At 38.7% G+C, this 13,257-nt stretch overlaps 1 protein-coding gene and 1 pseudogene across 1 annotated transcript in view; both read right to left on the bottom strand.

Annotated features, from left to right (window-relative positions):
* COL8A1 (collagen type VIII alpha 1 chain) overlaps positions 1-13,257 on the bottom strand; it is a 151,926-nt gene that overhangs the window by 50,445 nt on the left and 88,224 nt on the right. Inside the window, exon 3 of the mRNA XM_024759295.1 lies at positions 4,208-4,327. The gene's annotated coding sequence lies outside the window, so the exon portion shown is untranslated. The remainder of the gene's footprint in view (positions 1-4,207; positions 4,328-13,257) is intronic.
* LOC112409292 (mitochondrial fission regulator 1-like pseudogene) lies at positions 8,316-9,138 on the bottom strand (annotated as a pseudogene).

The raw sequence follows: 13,257 nt of genomic DNA, 5'->3' as shown, positions 1-13,257 counted from the left end.
TTTTTTTGTGGTACACAGGCCTCTCACTGCTGTGGCCTCTCCCGTTGTGGAGCACAGGCTCCAGATATGCAGACTCAGAGGCCATGGCTCACGGGCCCAGCCGCACCACGGCATGTGGGATCCTCCCGGACCAGGGCATGAACCCACGTCCCCCGCATCGGCAGGTAGACTCTCAACCACTGCGCCACCAGGGAAGCCCCCCAAGGTACTTTTACTCTAAGCTTTTCAATCATTCTACAAGTATAAAATGAGACCTTTTAATGAATGAGGAATTTGAGGCATCAACTAACAAAGTCTGACTTTCCTCCTGCCTATAAAAGATGGGTAAGAATGACTGAATTATTGTTGCGAATCTACATTGCTCTATGTTTGACAGAGTCTTTGGAAATTGGTCTCAGCTACATCAAGACAGGTGTATAAAGAAGTCCAGGTCTGTGAAATCCGTACTGTGGACTCTGAACAATGGAATCCTTTAGTCCAGTTCTGACCAACAGAAACAATAGCCATGTATGTGACTTTACATTTTCTGGTAGTCACATTAAAAAAGTTAAAGAAACAGGTGTAATTAATTTTAATAACAGTTTATTTAACTCAATATATCAAAAATATTATCATTTTGATGTGGAATCAATATAAAAATATTAATAAGATAGCTTACATTATTTTTTTTGTTCAAGGTCTTAGAAATTCTATGTGTAAATTTACAATCAAGTACATGTCAATTGGGACTAGCCACATTTCAAGTGCTATATCTCCCCATGTGGCTCATGGCTACCATATTGGACAGCCCAGCTTTGGAGGTACCATAGCATGGCAGTGTGGCGTAGAGAAAAGGCGACAAAGACCAGCTTGGAATCCTCATATATGTCTGTTCCTCGCTCTGACATTTGATATTGAGATGACTGTGAACAATTGATTTAGTGTCTCTGGGTCTTAGGAGGCTGTGAGGAAGGTCAAATAATATATCATATTTGAAAGTGCTGTGTAAGATCATAAAGCACCATGCATGTGTAAGGCATTATAACCCCCTTTTATTGTAGATTTACTCTCATGACTTGCACAAGGCCACATTCCCAGTTGGTAGGAGAATCAAGGATAGAATCTGGGGCTTCTGACTTCTAGCCATCTGCTTCAACTATTGGCTGTTCCTAACTTGCTGGCTTAAAAATAAAACCCAAACGTTTTTGTTTTTAAAAAATGAGGAAGGAAGAGAGTGGCAGCAAGAAGTAAATTCCATATTAAATGGTTAGGGTCTTCTTGGCCACTGTCATAATGTTCTGCAGTAAAATTATACATACAGGATATTTATATACTTATATATCAGCATTACAACCATCAAGGATTGGACTTTATTGCTGTCATATAATACAAAACCCTACGTTCTTCAATGTTTCGAACAACTTCTAAATTGAAGTGTGGTTTCCCCACTCTATTTATCTCCAAAATATAGTACAACCACAAGAAAGCCCTTCCACACTGGGCTTGATTAATAAAACAGATATGGATCAGTTCAGCAGGTTTTCCATGGATATTTTTGGTTACAGATGTAGCTCATTAATCCACATGTGTGAGACACCATCTCTCTAGTGTGAATCCAAGAGACACATTAATCTCTGAACAGAAAGTGGAAATAATTCAGTTCAATTCAGAATATTATTTAGTGCTTACTGTGTGTAAGACACATCAGGTATTTTAAGGAGCAAATGGAGCTTGTTTCTCTGATAAATGTCACTTAGAAATATGTTATTCAACTTGAGGAAAATATGGAATCTACCAAACTGTCTATGATATATGATTCAGGAATCTATATTTTCAGAAGGTATAAAGATGATCAGAAAGGAAATTCCAGATTATCCAAAAACTAATTTAAAAACTTACATTCTTTACTTTTGGAGGGCATACAGAGGATTACTTATTATGATCTATTTCCCTAAATGTAAGTCTGTCATAGTTTTCATATTTAAATTTTTGGGTCATTTTCTACATTTGTTTCAAATGAATTTCTTCCTAGAACTTAAAAACCACATGAAATATTTAGTTTTATACTATGTGAAATTAAGCATATGCCAAGTTCATTTTCACTGAGAAGACATGCATTCAAGTTCTTTGTTCCCTTTCAGTCAAAATTCCTCCTTAAAAATGACTTTCATCTGGTTATTTTTTACTAGAAAACTATCAGAATATAAGCTTCAGTTCTGCCTGAATTGACTATGTTAAATAAATATAATTTTTATTTTCACTTGCTGAATCATTGCTGTTGACCATTGAATGAAATCGTTTATTGAACAACCTTTACATTTCCTTGCTTTTGCACCCTAGTTTAAAAACAAAGTTTAATTTTTTAAAAGTTCAATAAAATGTATTTTTGATATTTCCATCATAACTTTAAAAACAATTCCTTTCCTCTGCCCTATAATAACCACCTTCTGCATTTTTATGATTTACTTTAACGTTATTATTGTAATTTTTTACTGGGTGAGCCCATCAGTGCCCTTGGCAGCAAGATTTTGTTACAAGAAATCCAGAAGCAGCTGAGCTTTAGTTGGCTGCAACAGTTATACAGTTTCTCTGGATTGAGTTCAGAACCTTACCCTGACATTATGAATGTAACACACGTCAGGCATCCTCCTTCAGCTTCTCCAAAATATGTGATTGGCTTGAGTTCTATAACCTGTTGCTTAAATGAGCATATATTTTTTAATTTAGTGGTTTTGCATTATAAATATTTCATTTGGTTAACATCTGGCCTTGATAGAGTTAGTGGTGCCTGTAGTAAAATGTGATACATTAGGAAAATGAATAATGTATTTGCATTTCTCCAGGAACTCTGAATGGATTCATTCTAGACAGGATGTGGTCATGTGCATTAACTATAGGGCTAGATACTGTGTTTTTCTTTTTGTTCAAGTGCACCTCCAGCAAGAACACAAAAATCTGAGGAATCTTAACTATTCATTCTTTCAATTACTAAATAAAATTAAGTAGACTATAAAAAGCCATTGTACTATTAAATATTAGGAAACTTTGAGTTGTGTGTCCAGAAGTCACACTTAAGACCAGGCAAGGGTAATATGCATAAGATGGCTGTGGATACTATGAGATAATGTCTACTCATCAGAAATGTATGATATTTTTTTCTGTCGAAGTTCAAAAGTTAATGATGTACTTTACATTTTAATTGCTTCTACTGAGAGATCTGTTAAGGAGTAAAAGAAATTCTGGCATGCTGTTATTATTTTTCACTGTTGATATATTCAATATTGTATATAAATGAAACCATATACATTATATCATGCTCTGTTTCATACTTCCTAGATTGTCTTTAGGAAAATTTAGTACATGGCACTTCAGTCATCTGAAAGGAATCATTTCTTTTTTTTTTAACATCTTTATTGGAGTATAATTGCTTTACAATGGTGTGTTAGTTTCTGCTTTATAACAAAGTGAATCAGCTATATGTATACATATATCCCCATATCTCCTCCCTCTTGGTGTCTCCCTCCCACCCTCCCTATCCCACTGCTCTAGGTGGTCACAAAGCACCGAGCTGATCTCCCTGTGCTATGCAGCTGCTTCCCACTAGCTATCTATTTTACATTTGGTAGTATAGGAATCATTTCTTCATTACAACTCATAAAACTGTAAAGTATCAGCCAGAAAAATATTGGGCCAATTAAGAGAAATTTGATAATGGTAGAAAAGCACATACAGACGTGACTGAGAGATGATAAGATTATTTTAATTTTCCCATTTGCACTGGAATTATTTATTTTACAAATCTCCAGATCTTTTATTACTTAAAACCCTCTGCTGAATCATGAAAAGAAGCTTAAGTTAGCAATTTTCCTTTGCAAAATCTAGCTTCTAGCATCTGGTGAACACTTGGATATCTAGTCAGGTCCTCTGGCAATGATTATTTTAAGACTCTATTCAACATGCCTGGGCTTAAAAATCAGCTCGAATCACACTCTGCACATGTATTTTACTCTCAGGGATTTAAAAACCTGGCATTAGTAGCGATGGTCTCAAGGCTTTTGCAGTGGAGATGAAGGTGGGAGATAGGACCTGCAGGCAGGCCAGGTACCCCAGGGTCTGCCAACAGCCCCTGTCTCCCGAACAGCGACAGTGAGTTCCGCCACCGCAGCTGCCGCGCCTCTGGACCACCGGCCCCCAGGCCACCGCGCCCTCCATGGCTTCTCACACTTACATATAGACTCGGCCCGCCTGCGGAATCGAGGACTACCGTCCGTGCTTGTGCCTTCCTGTGGCACGTCTGGGGTTGGTTTCTGTCTCTTCACCCGACGCTACTCCACTTCCGGAACAGCTTCTGAAGTAGAAAAAAAAGAGGATACTTTTACTCAATTGGAAAGACAACAAGAAGCTGGATTATGATCAAAGTGTATTGTTTTGGGATCATAGGAGAAATTACATTCCAGCAATGTATAAAGACACACTTCAATAAAAGATGCTGTTATTGACCGAAATGTAAGTGCACATTTAGTTGATATTAGAGGTCTTTGTATGCTGATTAGGAGAGAGAATAATTTTTTGTATTTCTGTGTATGCAAATATGCACTTATTTATTTTTACACATATACTATATATAGCTTTTGTCCAAATAAACCTTTTTTTTAGTATACAGTTATTGCTTTTCATGGTTATATTATGTGCTAGGTTCCCATTAATTTAATTTCCATTAATACAGGTTACACATAATTTAGAAAGGATGTGGACAGTTGCTACAGAGGAAGGAAATTTATAAGGAAGTAATACCTCAGGGAGAAAAGTTAGGTTTATTTAAGAGGAGTGATCTCTGCCATCAACACATTTCCATCCAATTTGCATACAGTAGTATTCGAGTTAGAAATTATTCTCTATTATGTATCAAATCAGGTCTGGTAGAGCTTTAATTCAGCAATACTTTCAGGTTTTGTCTGAGCTTTTGATGTAATTTAGTTGAGTATGCTTTATAAACCATGTGTAATTTAGACTTTTTACGAGTCATATGGGACTTCTCCCCATTTAAACTGAATTTCAGAAATTTAACTCTGTGTTTTGCATAGTAGATAGTCTCTATTTTGTTTTGGTATATTTCACAGAGACTTGTTCAGGAAATATTATTTATATTTGTTGTTCAAAAAAGATTTAAACAGGGAAGCTTTAGACACTTAGATAAATAAAAAGATTTGAAAGCCAGGATTGGTCGATTAGGAAATAAGTGCAGAATTGGGTATCTAATTTAGAATTTCTGCAATGTGATATATTCTAGAACAGTACTATTCAGTAAAACTTTCTGTGATAAAGGAAATGTTCTCATTTTGCACTGTTCAATATGGTAGCCACTAGCCACAAATGGCTATTTAAGCACTTCAAACGTGGCTAGTACATTTGAGCAATTGAATTTTTAGTTTTATTTAATTTTAATTAATTTGGATTTAAATATCCACTTGTGGGTAATGGCTACTATATTGGAGAGTATAGTTCTGGACTTTACCTGTATTCTGTGTTCAACACAAAATGAAGAACTACTTGAATGGTTCTAGCTGCTGAATGTCTATAAAACACGAGTGTACTCAAAACACAAGGCCCAACCTCTGACGTGTACTCGGGCCTGACGGGTGGACCCAGCAGCATTCTGAACTTTGGCTCAACTTGTGGATATTCAGACATAAATAAAGTTTGGGCTAACCATAGGTGATTTGAGAACTTTTGTCTCTGGAAAGCCATGGAATCTCAAATGATCTCTCATAATAAAGTTCAGATGGTAAATGGACTCAAGGGCTTGACTTTTCCAGTCCATTGCTTGTGTGGTATGAATAGCAAGTAGTGGAAACAGATATGGAGGAGATGCTCCACACACATAGCTGCCTCCATGAAAAAGAAACTCTCCAGATTCAGACCAGATCACAGGAACAGGCTGGCAAATACTTTTGTGCCTCTACCCAAATCATTCTTCACTAAATATTCATTGGGCACTACTATGTGCAAGGCACAATGCTTAGTGCTGGAGGTAAAATGTTGAAAAAAAACAAAAAAGATATGACCCCCGCCCTCACAGTGATTAACTGCATTAGACAATAAGATTTTTCCAATGTTTTCTTCCTCCAATTTTTTTTTCTGGATATGGTGAAAATAAAATAGGAGAAAGATACACATGATAAATAGAAACACTGAAGATCACGATTATGTGTGTGTCATACATCTTATTCAATTTATTTCTTTCTGCACAGCTTTCACAGTTCCATAATCAGAAGACAAAACCAGTTTTTGAAATGCACTATTGGAAACAGAGAAAATAACTGAAAAGATCTCAACTTAAATTTTTAGAGCATGAGATAAGCATCATCATTTAGCATTTATTGAGTTTTTACAATATATGTTTACAAGGAGTTCTTTCCTCTCTATTAGCCAGAAGAATGTCCTTTAAAATAATTACTAATTAAATACTGTTATAGGAGGACACCTTTCTGCTTTGTCATTCAGAACACTGTAAGAAAGAGTGCTACAATCACATTTATGACATGAATCAAATTTTTCAATATTTGAGTACCATCGCAACACCTGATGGGAACTACTAGCTACACAGACCAAATGTAGCTCATTGCATTTCAGTTCATTTTGGAAGAATGAACCAGAAATGTGGCAAAGTATGAAGCAAGAACTATTTAGTCACACTTCTTTTTTTTCCCCTCCACACAGCAACTATATAATTAAATGTATGGCTAACCTGAATTTTTAGATGAGTTTTCCAATGTATCACTGATGGAAATTTAAAGAGGAAAAGGATTAAGAATTATATTAAATGAATGCAGCCAGAATACATAGTACTTAAAGTATCTAAAGACTGTAAAGTCATTTCTCCCAATATAGTAACTGATAATGTCCTTGATTTTGTAGACACACACTTTGAAAATAATTTTTTAAAATGAATTACAAAGCAATGGAAGAAATCACAAAGAAGAAGAAAGAGATTAATGTAAGTACTTAAAAACCAGTTGCTTACTAAAAACATTATAAACAACTTAAAAGGTGAAGTGGAATTTGTTTTATTCTTTGAAATGTTTTGTACCCTATGGAAGTTTGAAAACATGGTCACAAATTCTTTGGCCCTCCTCTGTGTTCCCTCCCATTGAATCTGGAAGGGCTCATGACTGCTTTGACCCATAGAGCACAGCGGAGGTGACACTATGTAACTTCTGAGTCTGGGTCATAAAAGGCCAGGAAGTTGCTGCCTTGTTTCTGGGATATTGTCTTTTGGAATTCTGAGCCTCCAATTAAGAAGTCTGAGTACCCTGAGGCCACCGTGCAGAAGCAGCCACATTTAGGTGCTCCAGCTGGCAATTCCAGCCGAGCTCAGCCTTCCTTCTATCCCAGCCATGGCACCGCTTAGTGCCATGGCTGGGATAGAAGGATACAAGTAAAGCCATTTGAGGCCCTTCAGGTCAGCCAATCTACCAGGTGAATAAGACATGAGAGAGAAAAAGCTCCCAGCTGAGACCCATAAAATTGTGAGATACAATAAAATGTTGGTTGTTTTAAAGCCACTACATTGTGATGTGGCTTGTTATGCAGCAACAGAAAACTGGAGCATACCTGCTTGTACGTGTGATATTTTTACAATAAAAATTTAAAAATTGAATGTAAAAGTCACTCTGGGAATTTGTCTGCAAAAATTGACAAAGACAGTCTTAATACCCTTCCTAGAGAAAGAGCTCTTACAGATCACCAAGAAAAAAATACTAACACCATATTAAAGAATGAGCACTTATATGAACATAAAATTCACAAAAGAAAAAAAGGCTAAAAACCATGTAAAAAATGTTCAACCTAATTAGTAAGTAAAGGAAATGTGAATTAAACAATTGAATTAAAATTTTGGTTATCAAATTGGCAAAGATAAAGAAAAATAATATTAAATGTTGGTTTGGGTAAAGTGGAAGTATACATTGCACAAACTTTCTGGAAAATAAATTAATATTACATGTCCAGAGTTTAATACAATAAAGTTGGTCATTCACTTAGGACCTGTTTTCACCCAGGGACAAGAAAAACAGAAACTTCTATCTCACCCTTTAAACTGGGACATTCCAACCTATACAATTAGCTGCAACATGTCTCAGCTCAAAACAGGCCTTAGCTTCTGCTAAGTTTGAAATATGGAAAACATATAATGCAGCTCTTCTCTTTTAGTCCAAGCTTTCGGCAAGACTGTTGCAGAAGATTTCTAATTGAGAGGCAGAAACAACTGCTGTGAGGAAGGTAGCTATTGAAGGAATTCCCGGAGCAGGAGACTGAGTTTGCAGAGCTCAGTGCCATCAGTTTCCTCTTCTACTGATATCTTCTTCCTTCAGAGTAAACTCAGAGATAAGGAAGGCAGGGTCTTCCTCCTTCAATAAACTCGGGTTCAGATCTTGGCTCTGCTTCATCCGGTGAAAGTCCTTCAGGATACCCATCATGTCTGCAAAGCTGCTGGCCTGGGACAGAGAGACACAGTAGCTCTGTGTTCTGGTTTGCAAATATCAGGGCTGGCAGAACAAATCAGGAGGACTGATGGAAGCTCAGGGAGTCTACCTGGGTCTCCTCGGCGATGTCACTAACGGTGAAGGAAGTTGTAGAGTGGAATGAAGATCCAAAACAAGGTAAGCGGGGAGAGACCTTTGAACTTTCTGGAGGTAAGAAATCTGTTGTTAATGAAGCCGAAACTGCATCAGACGCCACGATTTTAGCCATCTGGCTGCGCAGGTGGCGCAGCTCATCCTGCAGCTCCATAGGCGGCTTAGGGCCGGCAGGGCTTTTTCGAGGCCAGGAGCCTCTTCTCTTATCTCCTGCAGGCTGGGCCCTGAGGCATTGCGCTACATGACAATCAGAGGGCTGGGCTTCCAGGGGCTCCTCAGGGGCCATGTATGCTCCTGACCCGGGCAGAAGGCTCTGCTTCATCTATAGCATCCAGGCGATGTGAGCCAGGGTAGGGACTCGGGGCACAGCCCTCAGACCCAGGTCAGAGATGTTGGGCAGCACCTCCAAGGATTCCGGGGGACATGGCTTCAGACACAGGTTGGTACCCATCCTTCTCACTACACTTCGAACAGCCCCCTGCGGCTTGTTTTGCCAGACTGAGACAGTCACATTGGCTTCCATTCCCCACGTTTCAACTGGCTCCTGCACTTGAAGGACAAGGCAGCCACAGGGCAGCTCTGGGGGCTCGGGTAGGCTGGAGGCTGACCCTTTCACCTCAGGCCGTCTCAAGGAACACCAGGCTTCTCCTCCTCAGAGCTCTGCTCTGGCCTCACTCCCCTCACGGCCCCTCCTACCACAGCGGCGCCTAGACTCAACCGCCCTCACTTCCCCTCCACATTTCCTTATTAACAACTCTTCTATGGTTCCAGTTGCATTAAAAATGTACCTACTGTTGCTCCACTCTCCTCACGGCAGATGCAGTAAACTTTGAAAGACTAAGTCAGATCATGCCATTTACCCACTTAACAGCCCCACTCTCATCCAATAGCGCCCCATAGCACTTAGATCGGACCTAAATTGCTTTCCCAGCTTCCAGGCCCCGTATGATTCTTACTTTGCCTACTTCCCGATTTAGCCTCCTCTCCCCCTTGCCCTTTATTCACCAGCCACACTGGCCTTCTCCTTATGGGAGGCATCGTGCTCGTGTCCGCTTTCAGGCCTCTGCTCTTCCCGTGCCTGGAATGCTCTTCACTATTTAAATCTCAACTTACATGTCACTTCCTCAGAGAAGTTTTTCTTGACTGTCTGATCTAAAGTCAGCCACTCATTTTCATGTATCTCTAATCTAATTCTCTTTCATCGCACAGTAGCCCTTATACGTTCCCTACTTAATCATACATTTTATTCATTTGTACATTCATTCAACACCAACCCTTCCTATCTCCCCACTCCTCCTCGAGAGCAGGGAACTTGTTTGTTTTGTTCACTGTAACATCCCTTGCAATTGGAACAAGGATGGGCACGTGGTAGTTGATCCATAAATATGTGCTGGATGCCTTGCAAATACTTTTTGTACTTTTGGAACAAAACCAGACATTGTAAGTTTTGTGGACATTTTTCAAAGCTTTGATGGTTCTGATTAAAGTACATTGCTTCAATTTCAAAAAAAGAAAATCCCACAAACAAAATCACAACCACGTAAAATTATTTCAGTAGTGTGATGAGAGCTCCCCTGTCAAATCAGATGCTTTCAAAACTAGACCACCAGTCAACAGGCTCTTTGCTTTGAATTGAAGAATGTGCACCTCCCACCAATATTTTTCGTGTTGCTGAACATGTGATTTATTTACTGGGTAAGGAGCAAACCTTAGTGAAAGACTCCCCTTTCAGCTCTGAAAGTGCTGAAAACAGGGTTTCATCTTTTGAGGCTGGTTTAAAACAAACCTCTGGAATGGGGAGATGTCTTAATTGCCCCACTGAGTAGATGAGAGTTAAATGTGCTCCTCCTGGTGTCATTCACTCTGCAACTGCAGGAACCTTAGTGGCTGGGTCTCAGTGGCCAACTATGACCACAAGATTCTGCAGTAATGAGACCTGTTTCTATAAAATTCATGAGAAAAATCTGAATTGCTATTTATAGATATACCACACCATTTCAGAAATGACATAACATTCAGACACTCAGGCTCAAGTTTTGTTATGTTCCAACATAGCCTATCCCCACCAGTTGTGAACTTCCACCACAGCCAGGCAGGCCGCATTCTTACGATTCTTGAAGGGATGGAAAATACACATTTATTAAACACATCCTTTGGGCCAGTCTCTTTGCTAATTGTGTTATCTGTACGGTCTCGTTTAATCCTTAAGACTGTACAACAAGTGAGTAAAGGTCATCAGAAGACAGATCCTATTCTCTCACACAATATTAAAGAAGATTGGTCAATTAGGAATCGGCAAAACAAAGGAACTGTTTATTTTTATCCCACTGACATTATCCCAGGGTTTAGTTTCAAGTTTTTCAAAGGACACTGTATTTTACTGAACTGATTCATGGCAGTTGTCTGGAGCATGGAAAATGTTCATTGATTTAACAATGTTATTAAATTGGGCACAAGATTTCCACAGGAACTGTGCATTTGAGTTGTTTAGAAATGCCAGGGCTTTAGAAGGACAGTTAGGTGAGGTACCTTGAGGTTCCTGGAAGCTATTCTTACAGTCCCATGGAGTGGTGCATCTGATTTGGTTTCATTAATAATGTTTGGAGAGCCGGAGCAAGGGGTGGGCGGGCCATTTCCTTTTCTCCACCCATCCGAAGGAACGCCTTCATCCTTCAGCTGATTTTTATAAAAACTTAAGGTTGTATGTCTCAGATAAAACTAGGATTGTGAAATTCCATATCTACTGAAACAGGGTTAATTCTGAATTAATGACTAAATCCTGATAAACTAGGAGAGAGGAAAAAAATCTCCTAAGGTTGTACTAAGCCACTACTGAGGGTCTGGATTGTGGATAACTGGCCTACTTTCAAGTACATTGCAGTTAGAGAGACACTCATTTTCCTTTATTTTTTAATTTATTTTTAAAAATTTTTGGCTGTGTTGGGTCTTCGTTGCTGTGTGTGGGCTTTTCTCTAGTTGCAGTGAGCAGGGGCTACTCTTTGTTGTGGTGCGCAGGCTTTTCATTGCGGTGGCTTCTCTTGTTGTGGAGCACCGGCTCTAAGCATGCGGGCTTCAGTAGTTGTAGCACGTGGGCTCAGTAGTTGTGGCTCACGGGCTCTAGAGCACAGGCTCAGCAGTTGTGGCACACGGGCTTAGTTGTGCCACGGCATGTGGGATCTTCCTGGACCAGGGCTCGAATCCGTGTCCCCTGCATTGGCAGGCAGATTCTTAACCACTGCGCCACTGGGGAAGCCCTCATTTTCCTTTATTTTTAAGACCCATATTATGGTTACACAGTTCAAAGAAGCGAAGTATAAATGAACTGGTAGAAGAAAGGATTGAAAAGATTTAAAGTATATCTGAAATTCCTACCTGTTTGGAATAAGGAAGGATGAAGTGAGAAATTAATTAACACTTCAATATGCAAATAAATTTGAGAAATAGTGACTTTAGTTTAGAAAACTGGAGAGCAGAAGCTTCAATGGTTGGAATCTAAAATTAGGTCTTCATAATGCAAGTTAAGAAGAGATAATTGAGAGGAAGAAGTCAATGAGATTTTCATTCTAGGTACATCCTCCTGACACTTTTCCCATTGCTAGAAATATATCAAATGTTTCCTAGAAGTTCCTCATCCTTGCTGAGAAATTGTAGCCCTTTTCAAATGAAACTGTTAGATAACTTTCAGACAGGATAAAATAGTAAGAATATAATGGTGATTCAAGGTGTGGTCAGAGATCTTCTAAACAACAGAGTTCAGGAAGAAGACTAAGGCTATGCTTTTATATATATTCAAGGAGAATCTTATATGGTGTCTCTTTTCAGTTATCCAGATATTTTGCATTATACAGCAATGTTTAAACTGAACCAACAAGTGCAAAGTAAGTGAATTCCTTTGTTTGGACTGACTATATTTTGACATCCTTGCATTCAATCACCTTAGCATTTGCATTATGATCCATTGGTATATTCATCCATATAATTAAATAATTGAGTAATTGATTAATTAAACACTATACCTCATCTAAGATGACCTGTGAAGCAATTTGTTCTGGGCAAGTTTAAGAAAAATGCTTTGGGTGAGTAAAATTTGATTTGGTTTCACCTCCAGTTAAAAGTGGACTTATTCTTATTGAAGACTAATTGATGATACTGATTCAGTAACAGCTAACTAATTAAAATGATGCCCCCAAATATTCATTTTATGTACCTTTGAAATAAGTGTGAAAAACTTCAAGTGTATCTTAGTAGTCACTTGTCTGTGGAATAACTTTGATGCAGAACATGGTAGAAGGAAGCAGGAAGGAGAAAAAATGTGCTGTGTGTGTTTGGGATATGGTCAATGTTCTGAAATACTCCAGAATCTTCACAGAGAAAGACTGCAGCCAGACTCTTGGGATATCAGAACATGGTTGAGCTCCATTTTTGACGGGAAAATATTGACTTCAATGTTTTTGATGATAGTTGTTTTTTTTTTTTTGCGCTTGAATGTGATGGTTCCTCTTACCCCCATAATAATCAAACATATTGTCCATAATCCACGGTCAAGTTGGATTTCCAGGGAGAGCCTTCACAGAAAAATTGCCCTAAATTAAGCCATAACCCAGTAGCAATAGTAATAGTTATTACTTATTGAGGATGTCTT

The sequence above is a fragment of the Neophocaena asiaeorientalis genome, unplaced genomic scaffold (genome assembly GCF_003031525.2).
Source record: "Neophocaena asiaeorientalis asiaeorientalis breed wild unplaced genomic scaffold, Neophocaena_asiaeorientalis_V1.1 scaffold197, whole genome shotgun sequence".
In the NCBI taxonomy this organism is placed as follows: domain Eukaryota; kingdom Metazoa; phylum Chordata; class Mammalia; order Artiodactyla; family Phocoenidae; genus Neophocaena; species Neophocaena asiaeorientalis.
The sequence above is the reverse complement of the archived record's forward strand: the minus strand, read 5'-3'. Positions and strand labels throughout refer to the sequence as shown.